We start from the raw sequence: 22,516 nt of genomic DNA on the forward strand, positions 1-22,516 counted from the left end.
TTTGCCAGCAAAGGATTCAAGCATTCAGGGCGAACAACTTGCACTTACACAGACCGGCAGTACCGAAGGATCATGAACGTAGACGAAGAATGCTAATTATCGTAGTTGAAATTATTGACCTAATGCCTTACTTGTGGTTTCGGGCTATTTTGCTGTATATTTTTTTGGTCCTCTGAAGTAAAATAAATGGCACTGATGCAGCTTCTACGTCAGCGCGATACGTACCTTCAGCAAAATGATTTGGAACACCAAGTGGCATCTGCATTTTAGACATGCTTAGATAATAGACGAACATTTTTAATCTTATGCAACTCCAGGGGCGGATTAACAGGGATGAGGGCCCGCTTCAGTAACATTTAGGAGGGCCCCTATAGCCCCCCCCCCCCCCCTCCCCCCTCCCCTTTGAGACTTGATGTGTTTTAGAATTTCCTGCAGAGAATACAAAGCATATTTACTCGAAGAATCTGCGGATTGTTTACGAACATCGCCTGAACACATACTTTACCGCAGAGTTCACGAGCCGCTCCTCTAGAAAATCACCAGGACACACAATATCCTCCCTCAAAAATCAGAATATGAATGCATGAAAAATAAATTCCTCGAGAAGATATTTTCTTGAATAATTCCATAGCACAGGACGATTGGCTGCGTGTGGGCACAGATGAAGAAGCGATGGGTCTTGTTCATAAGCTATTGGCAATTTCTTACCGTAAATACGCTGCCAGTCGTACAATATATTTTTGCGAATTAATCCAGCAAGACAAACTGAAGCTCGCCTAAGGCAGTGATTCTATAAATAGCGATATTACGTCTATATGCTAACTTAAAGTACAGCGAATAATATTCATTACTCTAAAAGCTGTCATAATGCGGGGCGCTAAATTTTCTCGAAATGGTGGCGCCTGTAGACAATGACATCGCTATCTGAACACCGTGCTACTGAATTGGCACAAAATAAAGCTTTAACACTCTCAAATTATCAGTAATGAAGATTTAAATTTTATTCAGAGTAAGCACATTTAAAAGACAATATATTTAAATTTTGCTCATAATTTCTGCATCTGAAACACAAAGAAACACTTAGCATGTATCACAAACTTTTTATGCCGCCGCCGTAGACAGTATAAGGAAGGTAGGTATAGATGAAGTGCAGGTCCTGGGTTTCGGCACCAAAAATTTTAAAGAAGGGCGGGCACCAGGTCACCTCTCTGCGTTTAATCCTCGGCTCTCTCTGGTTATCGATATGCCAACATGGCGCCGAGTCTCTCTCGTGTTCCCCGCTTTCAAAACCTCGTTTTCCTTCTCATCATCATCATGCACCTTTCATTCTCGTTCTGTTTGCAGATTTCTGCGCGAATCTGCAACATATGGCGGTCGGAAGAAATAGGGTGGACTGATGCATGGAAATAGAGTGGGAACTTAAGCTCCACCTTTAAGTGTATTATTGGACAGTGTACATGCACTTTCCTTCAAAATTTGACATCTCTACCGGGAATCGAATCACTATACTCCCGATCACCACCTGAGCGTAACGTTCACGGCACGCGATGAACAGATCGTAATTTCACTTCTGTATCATAAGGATGACATTAACAATTAAATGACGCCGCAGTTAGTGATAATGATGACAGTATAACGATTACAATAACGATGTAGTTCGTGATAAAGTACCATCATCATTATCGTGATGACGATAATGATGATTGTACTGATGAAAGCTCCGCTGCTGTGGTTAGGGCGCTAGACTATACTGCGCCCAAGGATGCTGGATCGACTGTAGCGGCCGCTTTTCGATAGAGGCGAAAATCAAGACGCCCGTGTGCTGTGCGGTATCAGTGCACGTTAAATAACCTCAGGTGGTCGAAATATCCGGAGCCCTTCACTACAGCGTCCCTCATAGCCTCGGTCGATTTGGGACGATAAACCCCGTAAACAAACCAAAACAGCACCGATGACAAAGACGAAGTGTATTTCGCCATTTCCGCTCTCAGTCGCGTGCCGGTCTCGAGCTGAAAGCCAGCTAGGACCCGTTTTATTCCACTTGGCCAGCAAACGGGAAACGCTGACTTCCAACTGGTAGGCATCCGGAAGCAGTTAATACTATTTAAGTACCGGTTAGGATCAGCTGAAACCGTTTTGGGAAATTTTTTTCTCGTCATTTGGGGCAGTACAAAGTTTTGTACTTCGACTGTAGAAATATGAGGTTGGCTTTGGGATTAGGTAAGCTTACGATTCGGCGAACAGCTTTTGAAGCATTCGACATTGCAATAAGCTCTAATTATAATCACGGAATATCAGGAAGACGATTTGATTTTTCTCGGACCAAACCTCGAAATCCGTCCTTTTTTTTTTCATTTTTATTTGAACCCTTTGAATATTAAATAATCCGGCCCTGGACAACTCTCTCTCTATAAACTATAAGAACGCTATCCGTAATAATTCACTTTCTCCGGCTTCAGAGAAGGCTGAACGCAACCAAACTTCAGCAAGAAATTGTAGTCTTCCAGCTGGTGTAAATGTTTTTAATAGGGAAACAACGACCTGAAGCTATAGATGGCATAGTTGCCAGCTGGAAAGCATGCAGTTTTTATCTGAGAAGGTTTTTGTTTCAGTTGTTCTTCAACTGGAAGTATTCAGTTTCTAGCTGAAATATGCAACGAAACTTATAGCTTAATACTAGCTGGGTTAATCTCAGATGGTGTAAAATTAAAAATAAAAGCGCTTTATACACAGTGGTATAACACTTGAGTGCACGCAAACTGCTATTCAGGAAGTGACAGGTCGGAGATCTTTGCGCATGCGTAAATTACAAATGCAATAGAAAAAAAAAACAAAACAGAATTGCTTAGTAGCATTTTAAATTTAAACCATGCAATGCCTCAGAAGCGCAATGTATGATTAATCATCATAAATAATAGTGCACGCATATTTAAACGCATTCAGTTCAGTTCAGTCGTTCAGTCGTGTCCGACTCTTCGTGACCCTATTGACCATGTCACGCCACGCTTTCCGGTCTCTCACTATCTTCCTAACATCACATAACTTCATCTGCAGTGCCTCGAGGATGCCATCTAACCATCGCGTTCGCTGCCTACCCCTTCTCCGGCAACCCTCAACCTTTCCCAACATCAAATCTTTCTCCAGCGACTCCTCTCTTCTCATCAGATGACCAAAGTAGCTGAGCTTTAACTTTAGAATTTGACCCTCCAATGAGCAGTCAGGGTTTATGGTCAACAATATTGACTGATTTGATCTTCTGGCAGTCCAAGGAACTCTCAAGAGTCTTCGCCAGCACCACAATTCAAACGCGTCAATTCTTCGGCGGTCAGCCTTTTTCACAGTCCAACTCTCGCATCCATACATCACAACTGGAAAGACCATAGCACGAGTTATACGGATCTTGGTTGGCAGACTAATGTCTCTGCTCTTTACTAGGCGGTCAAGGCTAACCATTGCTCTCTTTCCCAGAAGCAGGCGTCTCCTAATTTCATGGCTGCAGTCTCCTTCCGAGGTAATCTTGGAGCCCAAGAAGAGAAAATCTGTCACTGCTTCCACTTCTTGTCCCTTGATGCTCCAGGACTTGATAGGGCAAGACGCCATGATCTTTGTCTTTTTAATGTTCAGTTTAAGCCCAAACTTCTCACTCTCTTCTTGTACGCGCATCAGAAGTCTCTTGAGTTCCGCTTCACTTTCTGCAATTAAAGTGGTATCATCCGCATATCTAAGGTTGTTGATACGTTTTCCAGCAATCTTCACTCCAGCTGAAGACTCGTCCAGACCGGCCTTCCTCATGATGCACTCTGCATATAGGTTAAATAGGCAGGGCGACAGTATGCAGCCTTGCCTCACTCCTTTCTCAATCGGAAACCAATCAGTAAGACCATGCCCAGTTCTGACTGTGGCCTCTTGCCCTTCATACAGGTTCCTGAGGAGACAGATGAGGTGAATTGGAACTCCCATCTCTTGGAGAGCTTGCCACAATCTGCTGTGATCTACGCAGTCAAATGCTTTCGCATAATCAATAAAGCAGAAGTAGATGGGTTTCTGGAACTCTCTTGCTTTTTCCATGATCCAGCGAAGGTTGGCAACTTGGTCTCTAGTTCCTCTGCCCTTGCGAAACCCAGCTTGCACGTCCGGAAGCTCCCGATCCACATACTGCTGCAGCCTACCTTGGAGGATTTTCAACATCACCTTGCTAGCATGCGAAATAAGCGCGATCGTGCGGTAGTTGGAACAATCCTTGGCACTGCCTTTCTTTGGAATGGGGATGTAAACTGACCTCCTCCAATCCTGTGGCCACTGCATTCAGTTTTTTTTGGCACTGCACTGCATTAAACGCATTCAGGAGTTTGCAAATGGCGTGTATATTTATGGCAACCGCATCTAGCTGCACACGATCGACGCACAAGTACAAATAGGCTCGGCCTGTCGCCTTTAAAAAGCTAATACAACGACGCTCATGCCACACATCTGGGCTACAAAATATAGCGATGCTCTCCTGAAAGAAGTCAAGAACGTGCGTGGTCATGCAACAGTCCACGTTATCGTCACGTGGCCGATACAACACATTTGTAGCCATGGCTATGTACAAAAGCTGGGACAGATTAAGTTCCACTATGAAAAGGAACAACGATGCCAAAAAAAAAAAAACAAAAAAAAAACAACGAAATACGTCTATGTGACAGTCACTATGAGCTTTGCCGCCATGGTTGGAAAGGAAATTGTTCTAAAGTAGGGGAGAGGAAAGAGCGAAGTGCAAGCATACCGGTAATGAGAGTGAATAAAAAAGAGATCGAAGAGCGGGGAATTAGTGCATTGCGCATGCGCTTAACTATCAGTGATGTCACTGCTCATAAGGTGACTGGAACCAAACCCGTAGCCATGATCGTATACCCGTCGTCCAGTTTAAGGGTGTCATTTCTACAGGTCCTTCTACTTAGGGTGAGCTAGGCGAACTAGATGAACTAGGCGACCAGGAGATCGCAGGGGACGCCGCCGACAGGGGCGACCTCGTCGCGGGAGGCCGTGTACGGTCAATTCCGCAGCTGAATGGCCGCACCAGAATTTCTTCATCGCCGGCGTCATGGCCAACGGCCTCAGGACTGGAAGGCTGCGACCCCACAGCCCACGAGTGAGCAGGCTTTGGCTTGGCTTGCGGCGGCTCAACAAGTTTCGTCTCGCCAGGTTTCGACTCTCCCTGCTTACGCTCCCCGGGCTCGCCATCTTTGGCTTCACCAGCATTTGCCTCGTCAGCCTTCATCTCCTCAGGCTTCGGCTCCATCTTGGATGCCTTGTGCCTGTGGCGTCTGGTGTTGGAGCACAAAAGGAAGACACGTCTGAATCGCTGCTGCATACAACGCAGATTACAGCGCTATCCCCTTAAAACCGCAACTTCCTTTAACTCAAACTTCGACTTTATTAGAACAATGGGCTTATTTCCCATCGGCATCTCGTGTTTTGAGCGCAGTGAGGAGAATCGAACTTAACACGAAATCCACCTAATTCAAAGATCTGGCGCCCTTCAGTTAAACGTTATAGTGATTGGACTGTACGCATATACAGTTGCTAATGACCGAAGCAGACAACTCGTGTGCTACTCGTCAGCTTGTATACAGTTTTCACCGAAAATAGTCAGGCTGCAAAGTTTGGTTTTCAGCCGCGTAATAGAGCCCTTAACGCACATCAAATGACAGAAGAGGTTCTCGCCGAGAGGTACATCGCTTTCCTTTCCATAATATTAGTAATAATATTAGTGCCGGGATAAGAAGCAAACAATGCAGCTTGCATGGTTACTTTCGGCAAAGACGGTACTTCCCGCAAGACGTTTTGTGGTCCGAGCAGGTGATGATAAAATACTGGGCCGCATCTTTAAATCTGCGTTAGGCAGAAAACCCGGTTTCGTGAGCGGTGCCGTTGGAGTGCACAGGAAATGTGGATCGTTTTAAATGGCCTGACGTCACACATGGAGCGGTGGAATCTAAAAGTAAATGAATTGTGCTGACAACAAAATTGAAATTAGGGTAAGGCTGAAATTCAACTCGGAACATTTGGATCAGAAGTTAGGCATGCTGCTCCTTGGCCACGCCGGCCCATTCGCACTGCTTGGTTACAGCGGAGCGTTGTATCTATGTCGAGTGGTCTTTCACATAATTTGGTGGTTTGAGTGTATGCTCATCTGTACTAGTGGGATTACTGAGGTGCTAGTTAAGTTAACAATGATTAAGTGAGCCTAAAAATGCATGATGGTGAAGGGCACGTGAGCATACGCAGGCAAGAATCCACAAGATAAACCACTAACTAGGTGTCAACAGATCTGCCGCATCACAAACTTAAAGGATGGAACTGAAGTGTATGTCAAAAAAGCTTTAAAATGGCATCGGTCGAAGGTACGTTTCCAAATAGCACTGCGTAGGCGCAACACTTGGCAAAGGTGTGGGCTTTGTGTGCTCTGGCATCACTATAATTCGAGCTACGAAAGGCACTGCGCTGAGTGGTCAGGTCAAGCTGGGTTTATAAGGCATGTATTATAGTTTAGCGGATAATCTACCAGAGAACGATACAAATAGAACGGATGCTAACTGCTGCAAAACTATAGTGAGTCTAAATGTCCGCTTGAACAGTGGCAGTAACCACCCCGGACACTGTTCTACTATTTATGTCTCGATGTTGTCATTGCCATTTGTTGCTCGAAGGGAGTTTTCGATGCGTCAGATTCACTCAATGAAAGCTCGCTGACCGAAATGCACTACTCACGGTTTCTTGTTAGCCTTCTGGTCTGCCGTGTGCTGGATGCCACTGCAGTTAAAAACAAGCAACACAATTTAAAATCCGCAAACAACCAAGGCTTATGTCCTGAAAGCATGTGTGAACATGTGCAGCATATTGAAGCCGCCGTCAGCCCGCAGAGGTGCATGAGTAACACTGACTCTCACAGAGTGCTGAGCTGTAGTAAGGGCACCACGTTCCTGCCACGGTACTTTGTGCTCGCACTCAGCTAATTGTGGAGGCAAATGGAGAAGTCACCCATAAGCTGTTTCAGCTGCTGATTGCAATAGTTGAATCTCCTTTTCTTTTAGCCTATATTGGCCTAGTTTTAAAGACAAGTCCTGTGTGTGATTAGAACATGACATCGGCTAGCACTTACTAAACCGTAAAAGGTAGACAACCATCCAAAAAAGAACAACAATATGTTCCGGCTTCCGCATGGGAGCGGGAACTTTTTGGCTTCGCTTTTTATCCCGGTGTCTACTCCTTTTAGTGCAATTATTATAGCCAACTAGACAAGGTTTCGTCGATCACTCGACATTTGCAGGTTGATTTCTATTTGCCAAGACTCAGTGTCTCTTAAAGGCACTCGAAGAGCGATGCGAGAGGAATGACTTCGAACTCTCTCTCTTACCTGCTGCTCGAAGAAGAGGAGGTGGATTTCTTTCCGCCCGCTTTGCCGTCTTCCGCCTTCTTGCCGCCCTCTGCTCCCCTGGCGAACGAAACAAGAACGCGGAGAACAAATAAATTATTTTGCACATAGCTGCTCGTGAAATATGGATTCCTTGACTACTTTTATGGATGCGCCTGGAAGACAGGCCTTCTTCGGAATTATCGGCGTCAGTTTGTTGTATCAAAAACGAAAAGCGCGACTGTACTTGGTCAAAAACAATGCTGTGCAGGGGCTGGGTTTTGTAATCCCTCTTTTCACAACTTTTTCTTGTCCATTTTGCAAAGTGCAGTTTCAGGCCAAGCTGTAAAACATTTATAGTTCTCTGGAGGGTAACAAACAAGTTTGCAATTATGACATTCGACATCCGTGTCGCACTGTACTTTGTAAGTGCTCGTCAGTGTATTTCTTCAAAGCGATTTCGAACTCATCCACACTCGGTGATTTTTCGCATTAGAGCTGTCTTGATGCCGCGGATAGAATAAAAGAGTTCTAATCCTAGAGCTACTAACTCTTGTGTCGTGGTGGGCAGATTAGGTCGCTCACAGCCCAAATAAAGTAAGCTGTACACAGAATTATACATTTTCTGAAGTGTAGTACTGAACTAGATAAGGTTTCTCTTTTGGCTGTCTGACAATGAACCCGAGAAAATTGTTTCTCTTCTGCTAGATAATATCACATCCTTGCTAAAACGGGCAAGTAAAAAACAATCATATGTTCACACAACGCTGCAAGAACAGGAAATGAGTTTAACAAATTTGAGCTCATGACAACTTAGGCAACATTGCAGCCAATGCAATGACTGCACACCCGCCTTTTGACACCACCACAATGGCGATAAAAGAAGCTCTGGCAACCTCAAAATTCCCAGATAAATGTGCCAAGAAACTCTCCATGCGCCTGAACAAAAATAAGAAATAAAAATAACACTGCCAGTCCTATATGCAATGACAACGCGAATGATGGGAGAGATAGGCGAGATAGTTGTGCCGTGGACGCGTGAATTTTTTTTCCCTTTTGCTTGTATTTGGTGCCTATATAAGCTGGTTCGAGACAATGGAAACTTTGTTAGTTTGTGCCTGTATACCGAAAGAACTAATGGTATATACTACACCTGTCAGATAAATGTGTAAATATATCGCAGAAATGACAAGTATTCCCGATGAACCAGTGCGAAAAAGTATACCCTTTCTCCCATTAAACGGTTAAAGGGCCGCTAACGTTTTTTTACAACAAACTTTAGCTACACCAGACAAAAATGGCCCCGTAATAGCATCATGGCTCGTTTCCGTCCCTCGAAGAACTATGGATGGAGGCCATTTTCCAAGTATTTCAATCTAAAAGGGATTTAATATTGTATAATCTTGCACCAGTCAGAAAGCAGGTGGTAGGTAACAACTTCATTGATTCCTGTCAGAATCAAGTGAGAGGGAGGGGGGGGGGGCAGGACGAGAATGGGCCCTCGGGCCCCTCTAGATGGCCGCTTCGGTGAGCCCACTGGCTCAGCCCATCCGAAGCTGTATCTCCGGCTGCGAGCTGCGTAGAGCAGCCTCCCATCGCTCCTGATCTTGTGATGCTTGCCATGGGGGTTTGGGTTCATTAGGACAGTTCAAAAATGTGTGCTTAAAGTCAGCTCTGGTGCTAGGACTCGAATGGCAGTAGGGAAAGGTTTCACCAAAGGAGTCGTAACCGTGGCCTTTTGAAGCATGCGCCACAAAACCTGGCCGCTTTTTGGAAACGTTTTATGCGGGGCAGGGTACAGTAGGCGAGAATTCCTGTAAAATAGGGTGAGGTGGTAACTGAGAAGTAGTGCCTTGCCACTGCGAAACGCAGGTACGCCGCTCTCAGCTTGTGAGCAGCCCTGTTGCCTGTTGCCTGGGTGTTCGCGGTGTGCAGGGAACCACAGAAGCGTGATGAGGCTACTAGGTGGTGGTGATGATTCTAGGATTTTAAAAATAGGTGTGTATCCACGGCGCTACAGAGATCAAATAGTAAATAAAATCAAATAGTAAACGGACTGCGGCAGCTCCGTACTAAAGCTGAAGAGATCCTACGTTCCTACTCCACCAAACATAAGCTTGCTACCGCCTATCTTCCCCCCTCCCCCCCCTCCCCCAATGAAAAAAAAGTTGGCTGAAGGCTTAGCTCGGCTAAGCCTGGAAGATTTAGCACATACGGTAAGGCTGCGCCCCGACTACTGCGAGGAGCCGAGCCACAGCTCCACACTCCCCTTCTTCGTCTATTTCCATTTTTGGGACCTTGCTATGAATTCCCTGCGACATTAGACAGTAGTCAATGGTCGTCTGCCTGTTGAGGAACTCCTACGTGATTTGGCCTTCGCATTTTGTTTCTCAATTTACTATAACTAGGTCGTGTCGCTCACAGAAATCTAGCATTAGCTTCCCGTTACAATCCGTGTATCCATCCAAATAGTCGATGTGGCCGTTCATGTCCTCCAGCAGAATAATATCGGCCCCGTCTCCAAACTGGCTTATATCGTCTCTGAGACATTCAACAAGATCCTGTTTTCTTGCCTGCATTGGTGTCCTGTTCCTAAATAAACTACCCCTAGCCATGTCCTTATGCCGGCATTTGTTCCTGATACCCAGATATGTTCTTTACAAGATGATTTTATTTTTTGCAAATTTGTTCCCTGGTGTATCAACATACCTAACCCTCCACCCTTTTTTTCCCGTTCTCGTTGTGTTGCACCCTTCCCAGACGTAGCCTACTATAAACGGCGGATCTTCTAGATCCCTGAGATGTGTCTCGCATAGAGCGTACACACCTATTTTGTCATCCTTCAACTGCTGTTCTATCTCTAGCCATTTAGCTCGTTTTCTACCTCCTTGCATGTTTATGTAGCTGATCCTAGTGTTAATTTTTTTTTGTACTTTTCTTTCTCGACCTCCTCCTTGCCATTTTTTTGGGGCGCAGCCTCCGTTATTACACTTTCTTCTGCTTCACTTCTAACTACCTCTGTGCACGGAGTCCTCGCGGACCCCCTAAAAAAGCTACAGCCCTGCCTGCCAGGCGCCAGCCGATCTCTGCTCCCACCCTTCTGTTAAAATGAGTGCCATCTCGCAGAAAAGCCCTACCAAAACCTACCAAAACTCACCGCCTCCATCCGATGACGCGAGCTGGGGTCCCGTCTCTCGGTCTGGCGTGACGTCACACGGTCAAGTGAAAGGTCATGTATGGAGGCGCCATGACACGCCAAAGGCTCGAAGTGCTAGCAGTATTGCTTTAGCAATAAAAAACGAATACCCGACCTCACCGAGAGGCTCAACCACACCCCCACAGACATGACAGGTTTCACCGGACCATCGTGACTGGGATCTCGCTCTCCCATATGCAACATTCGCCTACAATTCCTCCTGCCACGACTCTGCCGGCTATGCTCCTCATGAACACGATCCCCAAATGCCTCTCGACACGATGCTTCCCTACGTCTGCTGCTCCAACACGTGCCTACGCCCGCGGCGATATTGCTCGTGCCGACCACGCCTGCCAACCAGCCCACTCTCGCCTGCTCGCCTCGCAAGCCTCAAAGCAGGGCACTACAACTGCCATCACCGCATGGTCCCCTTCTCTCCTGAGTCCCTCGTCTTGCTCCTGACACCATCACGCCGCATCTGACTCTCAGAAAAACTGTCGTTATACTTGCGAATGCGGTGTGCTCCGTAAGGTCACCGTCTATCCCCTATGAGATTGCTCCCGCTGTCTCGGAGTCTACATCCAATTCTGCCCCGTCTGATCGTGCATCTCTCGTGCCTAACACATTACCATTCAGTGTCCTGCAACTGCCTAACCAACACAGGGACGGTGTTTCTCGTGCCGGGGGGGGGGGGGGGGGGGGGGGGGGCATGCCACGAAGAAGGCGAGCAAAGAGGAAGAAGTGCTGACGCGTGTCGCTCGCCCAGTGCTGTGATGTGCAGTTGTTTTCTGCCTTATTCCTGGGCCTAGCCCCGAACCACGTAACAATTTCATAACCATACCTCTACTGATATCACTGAATATCTATCTATATGTAAGCGCGTCTATATGTGAGTTTCTAAAGATGTCATGCTCCTTGCTCCTTTCTCGGTCGTGCATAGCTTCTTTACCCGCTCTATGCGTCCTTCTTCTTTTCGCTTTTTATGAACCACAGCAGTTCTTTTTTTCAGAGCTTTGGTATATGAGCTCTATATACTTTCTTCCCCAATGTCTTCGCAGGTGCCATGACGCTTAAGGATGGCAAATATAACGAAGGATGAAAGCACTCTACAATGACCAGCGTGCTGATCCGGAGTGACGTCATCAGCCTGTAGGGAAAGAGGTGACTGGTGACCGCTCACTGTCCTTGCTGTGCAGCCGCCGACGCTGGTCTGGAGCGTGCGTACATGGTGGAGAGGGAGATGGCCAGAACCAAGGCCCCCAGACCCACCAGGAAATAGGTGAGAATGTAGACCCAGAAGCTGTTCTGTAACCGTGACCGTGTTGCCAGTGCCATGCGCATAAGAAGGTATGAGAAGAAAGGTGCCACACAGAGCTTTCCAAGCTCTATCTTAATCATGCCCAAGTAACCTCCGTAAAGACACGTGCATTACGATGCATGTGGGTCTGAGGAGAATACATCAACTGCGAAGTCTCTGAAAGGCACCTTGCTTATCAAAATCGAAGACACCACTTAACGCACAAACGAGGCCAGATAATTGTTGCGCCATCTAAAATAGGGTTGAAGCACTGCATATCAGTACAACAAAGAACGACAGAGATATCTGCTCCCCAGAATATTAACCTCAATATATTTACGTGAACTTGCAGCAGCAGCGTGTAAACCAGCGCCGGCCGGCTCCCACCCTCTATTTTCTTTGATGTATTTCGTGTTCTGTCTTTTGCAACAAACACCCTTCTTCAGATTCAGTGTTAATTCTTCCTCATCAGTTAACTAAACATGAGGAGCTTCGACTAATGTAGCTTCGCTCTTATGACTGCCCCTCTAGCCATGGCCATTTTGTAATAATTCCATGTGCAATCGTTTCCGGCAACTTCGCATATGCCTCTAAGCACTCTTAACCTTATCTTAGTAATTTTATCGTCCTGCCATTCTCTTTACAATGTTAACGAAATGAAATTGAAACTGGAATATTCCGCCTTTGCTTGTTATTCAAAATTAAAGGAACACTTAGGCTTTGCCGCTAAGTCTATGACGCAATAGCGTTTCACACACGGTTTTTCACTTTTTAATTACGATTGTTTTTGTCATTTCATTTCTTCTTTTATTTTTATACACCGATACGTCGCATCAGCAAATATTCCCATCCAAATTTGAGCAGTTTGACATCGTTGATTGCATTTTTTCATTTTATTTCAAATCAATTGATCAAATATATACTATATTTTTTTAATTAGCATCATCAAGCATTGGATTTTCATTCTGAGCATTTTGATACCTTTGAAGCTCCTTTTTCAAATTTCAATTTCTTCAATTATTCCAATGAATGAATGGATCAATTGCAATTCTTAATTTTGTTAATTAGCCTCATGAAAACTTTGCTTTTGATTTTGAACATTTTGACACCTGTGAACCTTTTTTCCAATTTCTACTTCATGTAAACTAATTAACTGATCAACTACACTGTCTAAATTATTCAATTAGCATCATCAAGAATTCCTTTTCATTCTGAGCATTCTGACACCATCGAACCCCCTTTTTCAATTCCAATCAATGAATTGATCAACTATACACTCAAATATCTAATTAGCATAATCAAGAATTGCCTTTTCATTATAAGCATCTTGAAACCTTTGAACTCCCTTATTTTTATTTCTCATCACAATGATTTCATTAGTTCTTCATCGCCTAGCACATATCAGCCCATGATTATTAACTATATAACCAAATATTACCATGATACGATCTTTTTACGAAGCCACTGATTATTTCCGAACGTAGTGCCGACCACTAGAACTGCTGCTACGACGTCTACGGCTTTTCGATCGAATGAGATGTATAAGCTATCGGTATCTAGTGGGAATTTTTGACGACTCTCTAAAATGAAGGTTGCTTCCACGTTAAGGACTCTATATTTTCATTGCGCTCGAGTTGCTATGATATGCACATCCGCTTTAAACCGAGCGATCACTGTATCGTCAATTGCCAAGCCGGTGTCCACGAAACACTCCTCGCTTTAAGCAGTGTTGTTCTAGAAAATAGCTTCTGCTAAAGAGTGATAATCGAGAAAGCAAGATTACTCGCGACTCACAAAGACCATTGGCCAATAAGAGATAATCGTATACTTACATAAGGCGTCACTAAGTCGAAGCAGGCCGCCTTCAGGGCTGATTTATAGATTGTGTATGCTGGGCCGCAGTGTCCCACGTCCTCCTTGATCTGCGACAGAGCGCTCTAATGAATTCCGCCAGAAGACTCTGATCCTAAATTTTTTGCTTGCAGGAAACAGTTTACCCGGGTAGATCCACATAAGCGCCGTACCTGATTGCTACACTTGCTTGTTTTCTCCTTACCATGAACATTAACTTAGCCTACTGGACCTACAACGGTCGCAAATATATCTGCCTGTCTGAAGTAACACGCTCTTCTTTGATTCACTATAGGCCAAGAACTCAACAAAAAGCGGACAGAACGACGGCTCAACAGTACGTGTTTTGTTCATGGCCTGCTGAAGCTCACAAATGGTTGAAAATCTTTTCAATACAGTTCGTGTCTAACGAACGCCAAATATCCCAAATGAAAGTTCAAATTAGCTCTGCCATTAATAAGCCACCGCTAGCACACGGCTACTTTTCTCAAGACAAGGTGCGCCGCACCTGCGGACGCGACCCGCCGCACATTGCCCCCAATCGATTAGCCATTCCAAGCGAACAGAAGGAAAGCAAATGAACCACTTGCCTCCTTGGCGACGTGTGACATGTAGACGTTGACCAGCTGAATCATCTGTTGCTTGTAGCGGCTTGAGCCACCCAGCACCCTGGCGAGAGCAGGCTGAAGCTCGGGCGTTCGTGATGTGAAGTTGCGCACGCGCTCCCGGTAGTAAGCCTGCAAGCGTCGTCGTTACGACACGTTCGTCAATTCCCTAGGCTTTCCGACCACACCGTCACACTAATTTCCTAGAAGGGTCATTTATTGCGCATTTTTTGCACCTGATAAATTTCTGAAGCTTTCTCAATGTCTTGATCAGTCGACTTGACTCCTCAGAATTTCTCATGGTCTAAGTCAAAGGCCAACTAACTAGTCGAAACCACTTCTAACGGCCGCAATTATAACCCTCGCAGATTACGAATGAGGGTGGAGCTACCATCAAAATGTCGGTTAGGGTTATGGCGCAGCGTCTCAATCAAAACGAACAATCTTAGCCACATCACTCAGTTATAACGTACTAGAAGACAAGGAGACGCCACAACCGTCGACAGACATGCATTTCCTGCCAATGCGGAGACCGAATAACATATCCAAAAAACCGTACCCCCTCCCCCTCTGATCTCTCCCAACGAAAGTGTCGACCTTCCCATAAAACAGGCGGCAAGGTGAACAGGTGTATGCGTGTAGTCCGGTTAGTTAAGACGTTCAGTACGAAAGCATAGAGTGGCAAGCGCGAGAAAGAGGCAGCGTTGAAAGCGGAACTTCTGCATATTGCCGGTCACAAACCACTAGCACCGATCTGAGGTCTCAATGCTAGTCATGAGGTGCGCCTTGCTGGCCCGCGAGTCCCGGGCCTTCCTCACCGGTCGAGTCGGATGTCCGAAATCTGTGCTGTTGCCACGTGGAGGCAACGCACAGACATGTAGTACATCCATGCTAACGTATTGTTAAGTAGAATAGCAGCTTGGGCATGTTGGTTATGTATCTTGAGGTAACAGCGCGGAACATGGATGGGAACACAAGATTAGAAGACGACACAACAGCGCTCGTTATGTCGTCTTCTAATCTTGTGCTCCCGTCCACGTTCCGCGCTGTTACCTCAAGATATTGTTAAGGTTTATTTACAGAGCGCTTCACCTTAGCTTGGTGCGCTGACGAACAGATGGTGAGCTTCTTCAAACTTCCTCTTTTCTCTTTTCAGCGCTTCCTAACATTTCCCCCTTCACAGATGAAGCCACCCGGGCTATCAGTCAGAGTGCTGAGAGTGCAGCGCTTCATTCTTGAGACATGGACAACTTGTGTTTTCCGAGAGGGGCGGCCTTGGGGACATTGGCGAGACACCACGTAATTCAAGTCATTGATGCGTGTGAGCACCATAAATGGACCTGTGTAGTTCGACAACAGCTTCTGGGACAAACTACGCTTGCGAAGAGGCGTCCAGAGCCATACTAAGTCTCTGAGAAAGGCTGCTTGAAGCGGTCCTGAGAGGCCAGAGTACGTAACCGGGCGAGCCGACAAGCCTCTTCAGCGCGGCAGAGGGTGCTGGAAACAGAAGGCTCGGCGTCGAGAGAGAACGGTAAGATGGTGATGAGAGAGCTTCGAGGCGGACGGGCATAAAGAAGAAAAAATGGGCTATAAGCAGTTGTTTCGTGCCTCGATGTGTTATAGGCATATATAATGAAGGGAAGCACGTCATCCCAGTTCATATGATGTGTGTAGACATACATCGCAAGCATGTTCGTCAGTGTCCGGTTTGTACGTTCAACGAGGCCATTTGTCTGGGAATGGTAGGTTTGGTATTGACTAGAACAAAAGCGCCGAAGCTGTTCCACAACATCTGCCGTAACCTGGCGGCTACGGTCACTAATAATGACACGAGGAGGCCCATGACGGAGGACGACAGCGTGCAGAAGAGATGTCAGCGGCGGTGGCAGAAGGGATGGCGGCAGTTTCACAGTAACGCGTCAGATAATCAACGAATACGATGACCGAGCGATTACCTTTGGACGAGCGGGGAAACGGGCCTATGAGGTTAACACCCACTTGCTTATATGGTGTGGTTGTTGGTGTCACCGAATCTAAGCGGCCCGGCGAAGAAGTCGTGGGAAGCTTGAACCGCTGGCACTGCACACAGGAGGTCAAGTAACGCTGAGTCGTTCGACGCATATTTGCATATTGGGCCGGTAGAAACGTTCCTTAATGCGGGTAAAGGTCCTGGAAAACCCGATGTGTCCAGCTGTAGCGTCACCGTGCATTGCGCGCAGAACAGAGGAGTAGAGGCTAGCTGGAGCGACGAGTAGGAAGCGCGCACCGCCAGACGAGTAATTTTTCTGGTAGAGCAAACCATCGCGAATGCAGAAAGGGTTTTCAGATGCCGGATCACGAGCTTTTTCAAAAAGGAGTACCAAGTCTTTATCCTTGTGTTGCTCTCGCTGGAAAGTGGCAAGATCCGGAAATTGTACGGAAACGGCGGCAAGATAGTCGCCAAAGTTGTCATCATCGCAATGAGTAGTCGCGAGAGGGAGCCGCGAGAGGCAGTCAGCGTCAGCGTGTTGGCGACCACTTTTGTATGACACTAAAGTTGAACTCCTGAAGGCGTAATGCCCAGCGGGCCAACCGACCGCAGCACCAGCCAGTAAAGCCCCTCAATAAACTATTCGAGGGGCTTTAACCAGCAAAGCGAATGATGATCAGTGATGACTGTAAAAACATGTCCATGAAGGTACGAGCTAAACCGCTGTGCGCCGAAAACGACGGCGAGGCACTCTTGCTCCGTCACGGTAAATTGCGTTCAGGCTAACTGAGGGTGCGACTTGCATAAGTGACAACGTGTTGATTCCCGCCATGCCGTTGTGTGAGCACAGCACCTATACATGGGAGCCAACCACCCATATATTTGATGGAACGTGGCATTGTGGTAGCGCAAAGGTGATCAGAATGGAATGCGTCTTGTCCATCGGCCGGACGGCTAGTATGGTGTGCTCTGGATTTCTCCGGACCAGATCTTGATATAGTTGCGTTGGGCCCTCGTCGTCATAGGCGTTTGTGATGACACCTCTGGCAGCCACCGTTGGGGGTGCCACGTAGGCCGCGCATGGGCAGGCTCGCTCTCCTATGGTGAGGGAGGTCAACGTCTTGAGCGTCTCGACTGTTGGGATGTGTGTCGTTGACACGGTGAACGTATTGTTAGTCGGGTGAATGCGCAGGCAGAAGTCCTCTGGTAGCGTGATTTTGAGCTCTGTCTGCACTGCTTCCAGAGTCGAGGTGTTGGGATATCTCGAAGTCTTAGTTCACCGCGTGGTCGAACGACTACTCGAACAGCGTTGGGTGGGAGTGGTGGCAGCTGTTCGCTGCGCTGCACTGTGATACGGGCCTCCTTGGTCGCAGGCGGAAGGCGGGCCCGCGTCTTGCTGCTGCCGGTTGTGGTTTCACCTCCATGGAACACTTGCCGAGCGTTCAGGTTATGTGCCTCGCTGGTAGCGTTTCTGGAGTGGTCAGGTATAGGCTCATTAACGTGGCTGGTCTTGAGGCGTAGGCTTTATATATAACTGGCGTCCAGTCACCAGACTCGAGCTCTTCTGCGGTTACGGTGCGACCTTCAACCGTTACTCCCATGGTAACGGCCGGAGTCGTCATCACTGTTTCTTCCTGCTGCTTCGCTTCTTCTACATCGCACACCTTCTGCTGCATCTGAGACACTGACTAGGCAAATTTTATTCGTACGGGTACATATCTTCACAAATCCTATTTACCCACCCCCTCTGTAACGCCGAGAGGCCTTGAGGGTAAATAAATAAATAAATAAATAAATAAATAAATAAATATACAGCCCTGCCCGACACAATGCTGCAGAGCCTTCTTGTCCACAGCCACCGCTGCCAATCTGGCTCGCCTACTGAGACCTTCCCCTTCAAAATGCCCTCGACACCTTCGTGTCATCTAGATCCAGCTGCTGTGGTATCCTTGACGTTCGCAGGTAGCCATTGAGGAGTTAAACCTAGCAAACCGTGCCTGATCATGCTTAATCGTGTTCACGCTCTGTAAATCCAATTCAGGCGGGTTGAACTTAGCCAATTGTTATGCTTTTTACTCTAATGTAGGCCTCTCTTTCTATCAGCAGTGATATAGTAAACACAACCGTTATTTTAACTCAGAATTCTTATGTCTTCAAAGCTTAATGTTAAAGAGGCAGTTGAGCAGAATCCAAAAGCGTCAAGTACTTTGTAAAAGTTTTTGAAGAACCAGCTTGTCAATCAGTTGATTTGTTAGTTCCCTCAGGCTATCTGATGATGTACTCTTCGTGAAATACTAATGAAATAAAAACAAAATCATAAGAGTAAAATTTGAGATGTGGGTTTAGTGGGCGCATTATATGTTTTTAGACACGCTCATTCGTCATGAGTTTGTTCATCAAACATCGCGTTCGTCTAAGAACACGGCCCATCCTAAGAGGCGAAAGCACAGTTAGATAAGGATGTCTCAATACTTCCTTGAAGTTTCCCCGAGGCAAATAATCGCAATTCGCTAAGCGGCTTTCCCAGATTTGCAATCCAGTCATACATGGTCCGCACAAGTACCCCCAAAAGTCTATTTTGTGCGAAGCTTCACACGTTGCTGCAGCTTTATGGTAACAAGGACGCTCAAGTAGTGAACGGCAGTCTGCAGTGGGAAATGACTGTTACGCTTCATCTTTACGTTAGAGGAACTCACGTCGATGGTCTCATTTGCGACAGTCTTAAGGAAGGTCAGCTCCTCCAATAGCTGCACCAATTTCTTCTGGAAAAAAGAAAGAATGAAGAGACCTTTTGTCACAACATAATGAGTGATATGGTGAAGTCAGCCAGCAGTTTTCGAATATAAGCTTTTCGTAGGCATAGTAATAGCAGTTGCAGAGGAGAGGGGAAACTAGGTTCATCGCTTTGAGTGTTCTTGCGCCAACATCTAAATTCGAGATTTGCAGCTCAGGCTTAAGAACAGCCTAATTAATTTTCACAATTTCAAAACAGAACTAGGTGTTCTACACCGCATGACACGTGACACGAGGCGCCGATGAGTGACCGCGAATTGTTAAGGACCGCGCGTTATCAGCTTCGCGCATCGGTGAGGCCGGGATTCATTGTGCCGCAGCAGACAGTAGAACAACGTTGACAAAATTCTAACAACAACGACTAGTCATAATATGGCTAGATCAAACCTGAACAAGAGGAAGCGCAGTGCGAGAGTGCGGCACGATCGCGTGGAGAAGAGAGGGAAGAAGGACTGTTGGGTCGGTGGTATGCCTGTGCTTGTGTCTGTGTCCAAAGTGGCATCCTACACCGTTAAAATATTTCTAAGGATCGCCTTCTAACTCTAGGAGTAGGATGTAAAGTTTAGCTATTAGTTGCGTTATGTTCTCTGTAAAGGGAAAATAACATCTCATGAACAGGGATGAAGCATGAAAAACGAGTACACAACGCAACCATCATTTTTCAACTGAAATTTTATATCAGCTTAATTGCAGCCCAGCTTTTTAGGCGTAACTTTGAAATGTGAGGAAGCCGTGAGTTTATTGGAAGATACCTTCGTGCAAATGTTTATGGGAATTAAAATTCTGTTCTGTTCTCGCATCCAGTTGTACAACATCCGCAGAAATGAAAAGTGTACGTTTTTAGTGCAAATGCATTATAGGCTCATCAATGACGATGACCGTTCAAGAAAACATTACCGGAAATCCCAGAGTGGTAAAGGCCTGTGACTGATTTCTTCACCCCGGAGAGCAATAAGTGAGTATAGCGCCAAATACGAAATACCTATTGGATTAATCGAGAGTTAGGTTGAATTAAGCTTAGATTACGATAATTTCGGCAAACTACGGCGAATTAAACGTGAATTAACGTAGAAGAAAGTTGCATCAGAGTACATGGCTGTAATGAGAGTACGTATCTTAAATTAGATTGAGTTACTGTAAGGTTATTTCTGGTAAACTGAGGTGAATTATGATCGGTTAAGGTCACGTAAGGGTGGCTCGCTGGAGAATAAGAGTTGATTACTTTAGAATAAGTTGAATGAAGTGTGTCTTACGATTACATGCTGTGAAGACGATGTTTTCGCCTTCACAGCATGTAAGCATCCTTTACAGGCCACTGTAATTTTTGATAATAAATAACAGACTGTAAGCCTTCCGAGGGAGAATCTGTAGATATATTCAGTCCTATAATGCAGCTTTATACGATATGCGAAAAAAAAAAAAAACATTTCCGTTCACAAACAATTTCCCGTTGGAAAAGAGCACTTTTCAACAATATATGAGTGTTAAATTTTATATCAAAGTACATTCTTTGTATAGTTCATGATGTGTCACAGCTAGGCCGTACCGAAGAGCGTCCACGGCGACACTTGTTTGCCTCATATGCTATTCGGACTTACGCCGTGTTTTGTGACGCTTCCCACGACTGGTATTGCTACGCCACAAAAGCCATCTTTAAACCTCAAATGCATACCCAGTCGCAAAAAACTACAGAAAATTTTCTGATGTTACGAAAGAATATCTGTGCTGTTATTGACGGGAAACCTGTTGTGACAACAAAAAATGCTGTAGTAACATAAAAAATTTCTGTAGTTACAACAGAAAAGTGCTACAGAACTACAGACAACAGAAAGATACTACAGAAAAACTACAGAACTACAGAAAAATCTGGTGGTTACGACAGAACTACAGGATATTTTGTCGTATTTTTGACACAGTTCCGTAGTTTTTTTTCAACTGGGTATATATTACTGGTAAGGCACAGCAGCATGGAATTAGCTATCATTTCCTACATTCCAGTTGTAACGATCGCCGGTGGCTTTCGAAAATTAATAACGAGTGAGAGTCCTACGTCGAAAAAAAAAAATCTGCCGTCGACGTCAGCGTCGGTGGCGTCGACCGTCTGAAGCCTCGCACCATTAGAAAATCACATGTATGCTCCTGGTAGGCCTTTGATGCTAGAGCGTTGATAACACGATGCTGGCAAAATTGTCTTGCAGGATTGGCGTCGATCGTTTATAACCTTCGCAACCTCGAAAAAAAAAAATTATAGGGCTGCGCTTAAGTTTGCTTAACAGCGAAAATGGCGTGATATAGGACGTTCTTCACTAACTGACGACATTCGCATTGAATCTTTTAACTCTTACAAATACCTAGGTGTTCATATCTCACGTAACGTATCATGCCATAGACATGTCGAAAATGTCATCAATAACGTCAACAGGACTCTTGGATACTTGCGTCGAAATTTCTCTACCGCGCCTCTGCTGATAAAACTAACCCTTTATAAAACATTCGTACTACCAAAGTTAGAATACGCATCTGCAGAGGATTCTAATATAATCACACTGATGAACACACTAAAATCCATTCAAAATTATGCGGCACGTTTCATCTTATCTAACTATACCCGTTACGCTAGCATTACTTCCATGAAAAATACACTTGCCTTACTGGACCTTTCTTCACGCCGAACATGTTTTCGACTGTGTATTTTCCAGAGAATGTATCATCATAACCCTCTGTTAAAGAATCATCTTTTTGCGAGCCCTTCATACATTTCATCCTGTTCCGATTGTATATTTAAAGCTGGTGTTTCATTTTCGAGAACAAAAATGTGTCATGATTCTTTTGTTCCTAAAACGAGCGTTGACTGGAACGACCTTCCTCTCTCCATCACTGCCATTAATGAAAGGGTGGCAGTTCCTGGCCCTACGGGGCTGGGACGGTAGGTCAACGCCGCTTGCGGCGGGGGCTAGCCAGCCACCAACTTTTATCTGTTGTAGGCCGTCATTGCACCCGCCACTGCTTCGGTGGTGGACGACGGCTGTTGTTGCGGCGCGCGTCTTTCTCCCCCTCTTCTCTTTCTTTTCTTCTCTATTTTCTCTTCTGTCCGCACGAGGCAGCGCAGGTGGCTCAGCTACAAAGCCAGTAGCAGGCCCGTGCATTTTCTTTTCCTGCTTCCTACAGCCACAACAACTGCCATTACTGATGTTGAAAATTAAAAAAAAGCTATTTTTTTCCATCATATAACTTCAGTATTGTATAACTATAGACTGTATTTTTTGTTTTTTTTTTTGTACCACTCATTTCTTTAATGCCTTCGGGCGTGGAAAGTATTTGAAATAAATAAATAAATGAATAAACTGCATCGTCGCTGTCATCGCTGCTATCAACCTCATGCTAGACAAGGAGAATTACGATCGATTTC

Source organism: Amblyomma maculatum, chromosome 5, assembly GCF_055883805.1.
Source record: "Amblyomma maculatum isolate TAMU_Amacu chromosome 5, ASM5588380v1, whole genome shotgun sequence".
NCBI classification, from domain to species: domain Eukaryota; kingdom Metazoa; phylum Arthropoda; class Arachnida; order Ixodida; family Ixodidae; genus Amblyomma; species Amblyomma maculatum.